The sequence below is a fragment of the Bison bison genome, unplaced genomic scaffold (assembly GCF_000754665.1).
Source record: "Bison bison bison isolate TAMUID 2011002044 unplaced genomic scaffold, Bison_UMD1.0 scf7180017864533, whole genome shotgun sequence".
NCBI classification, from domain to species: Eukaryota; Metazoa; Chordata; class Mammalia; order Artiodactyla; family Bovidae; genus Bison; species Bison bison.
The window spans coordinates 11,460,779-11,464,448 of NW_011495082.1; positions in this window are offsets into that span (position 1 = coordinate 11,460,779).

Consider the following 3,670-nt stretch of genomic DNA (forward strand, 5'->3'; position numbering starts at 1 on the left):
AGGCAGGCTCTGGTTATGGGGGTAGACGCTCGAGGATTTCCAGGGGGACTCCTGAGGCTCGATCCCGCCTTTGCGTATGTCGAGCCTCCTTCCTCATGACCTTTGCCATGGACGGAGTACCTCACTCTGGCCCCCAACACCTTCCCCTTCAACTTTTGCCTCCACAGTGACTTTGGAGCCCAACAAAATAAAACCTGTCACTGCTTCCACTTTTCCCGCTTCTCTTTGCCATAAAGAGATGGTACCAGATGCCATGATCTTATGTTTTTAATGTTGAGTTTCAAGACAGCTTTTTCACTTTGCTGTTTCACCCTCATCAAGAGGCTCTTTAGTTCCTCTTTGATATCTGCCATTAGAGTGGTATCATGTGCATATCTGAGGTTGTTGATATTTCTCCCAGAAATCTTAATTTCAGCTTGTGATTCATCCAGCCCAGCATTTTGCATGATGTACGTTGCATAGAAGTTAAATAAGCAGGGTGACAATATACAACCTGGTCATTCTTTTCCAATTTGGAACCAGTCAGTTGTTCCACATCTGGTTCTGATTGTTGCTTCTTGACCTCCATACAGGTTTCTCAGGAAACCATGAGTAGTAAGGTGGTCTGATATCCCCATCTCTTTAAGAATTTTCAACAGTTTGTTGTGGAAACAATTTGTTGTGGTAGTCAATGAAGCAGAAATAGATGTTCTTCTGGAATTCCCTTGCTTTCTCTATGATCCAATGAATGTTTGCAATTTGATCTCTGGTTCCTCTTCCTTTTTTAAACCCTGCTTGTACATCTGGAAGTTCTCAGTTCACATACTGCTGAAGTGTACCTTGAAGGATTTTTGAGCATTATCTTGCTGGCTTGTGAAATGAGTACAATTGTATGGTATCTTGAACATTCCTTGGCATTGCCCTTCTTTGGGATTGGAATGAAAACTAACCTTTCCAGTCTTGTGGCCACTGCTGAGTTGTCCAAATTTGCTGGCATATTGAGTGCAGCACTTAACAGCATCATCTTTTAGGAGTTTAAAAAGCTCAGGTCATTTTCCAGTGTCATATCTTTTTGCCCTTTCACACTTGGATTACTGTGATGTTGAATTGTTTGCTTTGGAAATGAACCGAGTTCATTCTGTTGTTTTTGAGATTTTACCCAAGTACTGTGTTTCAGACTCTTTTGTTCAATATGAGGGCTACTTCATTTCTTCTAAGGAAATCTTGCCTGTGGTAGTAAATACAATGGTCATTGAATTAAATTCGCCCATTCTCATCCCATTTTACTTCACTGATTCCTGAGATGTTGATGCTTACTCTTGCCATCTCCTGCTTGACCATGTCCAGTTTACCTTGATTCATGGTTCCAAATTGGGAAAGGAGTACGTCAAGGCTGTACATTGTCACCCTGATAATTTAACTTATACACAGAATACATTATGAGAAATGCTGGACTGGATGAAGCACAAGCTGGAATCAAGATTGCTGGGAGAAATATCAATAACCTCAGATATGCAGATAACACCACCCTATGGCAGAAAGCAATGAAGAACTAAAGAGTCTCTTGATGAAAGTGAAAGAGGAAAGTGAAAAAGTTGGCTTAAAACTCAACATTCAGAAAACTAAGATCATGGCATCTGATCCCATCACTTCATGGCAAGAAGATGGGGAAACAATGGAAACAGTGACAGACTTTATTTTTTAGGTTCCAGAATCACTGCAGATGATGACTGCAGCCATGAATTTAAAAGATGCTTGTTCAGTGGAATAAAAGTTATGACCAACCTAGACAGCATGCTAAAAAGCAGACATTACTTTGATGACAAAGGTCCATCTAGTCAAGGCTATGGTTTTTCCAGTGGTCATGTATATATGTGAGAGTTGGACTATAAAGAAAGCTGAGCACCAAAGAATTGATGCTTTTGAAATGTGATGTTGAAGAAGACTCTTGAGAGTCCCTTGGACAGCAAGAGGATCCAACCAGCCAATCCTCAAGGAAATCAGTCCTGAATATTCATTGGAAGGACTGATGCTGAAACTCCAATACTTTAGCCACCTGAAGTGAAGAACTGACTCATTAGAAAAGACCCTGATGCTGAGAAAGAATGAAGGCAGGAGGAGAAGGGGACGACAGAGGATGAGACGGTTGGATGGCAATCACTGACTCAAGGCACATGAGTTTGAGCAGGGTTTGGGAGTTGGTGATTGACAGGGAAGCCTGGCATGCTGCAGTCAATGGGGTGGCAAAGAGTCTGACAAGACTAGGCAACTGAACGGAACTGAACTGATGGACCAACATGCAAGGTTCCTATGCAATATTGTTCTTTAAAAGCACAATAAAAACATTGGACTTTACTTTCACCAGCAGAAACATCCACAACTGAGCATCGTTTCTGCTTTGGTCTGGCCACTTCATTCTTTCTGGAGCTGTTATTAATTGCCCTCTACTCTTCCCCAGTAGCATATCGGACCCGGAAGGCGCATCTTCTGGTGTCATATCTTTTGCCTTTCCATATTGCTCATGGGATTCTAATGGAAAGAATACTAGAGTGGTTTGCCATTTCATCCTCTACAATGACATAAGTAATACTTTTAAACATTTTATAGATGAAGAAACTCACACTAGAAATCTTTCTTGCCCCAAGATTTTATGGTGTTAAGGCCAGAATTCCAGAGCATATATTCTAAATCACTACATAGTAATCTACTGTGCTGATGACAGTAAAAACTCAATATTTTTTTAAACTGAGTTTACATTTTCAAAGAAATATACTTTTATATATCAAAGTTTGATGCATCATGGCTAGTCTTTTTCACATATACGTTCTTAAAAAAGATGCATTTACAGGATGTTCACAGTGTCTTACTTTTTACAAAATATGAGTTATGAGAATGAACATAAAACACTCTATGTAATATAGAAGACTGGGACAGTATGATTTTAAAAATAAAAGATGTAAATCAGCCGACCATCATTCCACTTGAAGAAATGACTTTTCAAGTCTAAGTTAATAGCTTCCTATTATGAAGTGCTATTCTGTGTGGAAATTATTGGTAATGCATATTCTTACTGATTATTACTTCCTACTTTTGGGCTTATCTTTTGCCAAATAATATGAGGTTATCCTCTTGTCCAGTTACTCCAGGCCAGAGAGGGAAAATAGATTTCATTCCAAGGATCACCTGTGTTTGTTCAAATAGTAGTATCTGTCTGGAGCACTGAGTTGAGAAATGTTATATATTTTTGTCCAGGTCTTGAAGAAAGAGTGGTATGATCAGTTAGGAATATCTATATAAACATACACTGGAGATGCTAGCACAGTGTCTGCCATGCTTTTCGCTACTGCTGCAGTCTGTTACCTTTTAGTGTTCTATAGATATATGTTGGGGTATAGATGAATTTTGGTATCAAGTAAAACATGAAATTAAATTTCATGAAATTATCCCTTGGACTGCAAGGAGATCCAACCAGTCCATTCTAAAGGAGGTCAGCCCTGGGATTTCTTTGGAAGGAATGATGCTAAAGCTGAAACTCCAGTACTTTGGCCACCTTATGCGAAGAGTTGACTCTTTGGAAAAGACTCTGATGCTGGGAGGGATTGGGGGCAGGAGGAGAAGGGGACGACAGAGGATGAGATGGCTGGATGGCATCACTGCTGATGGACATGAGTCTGAGTGAACTCCGGGAGTT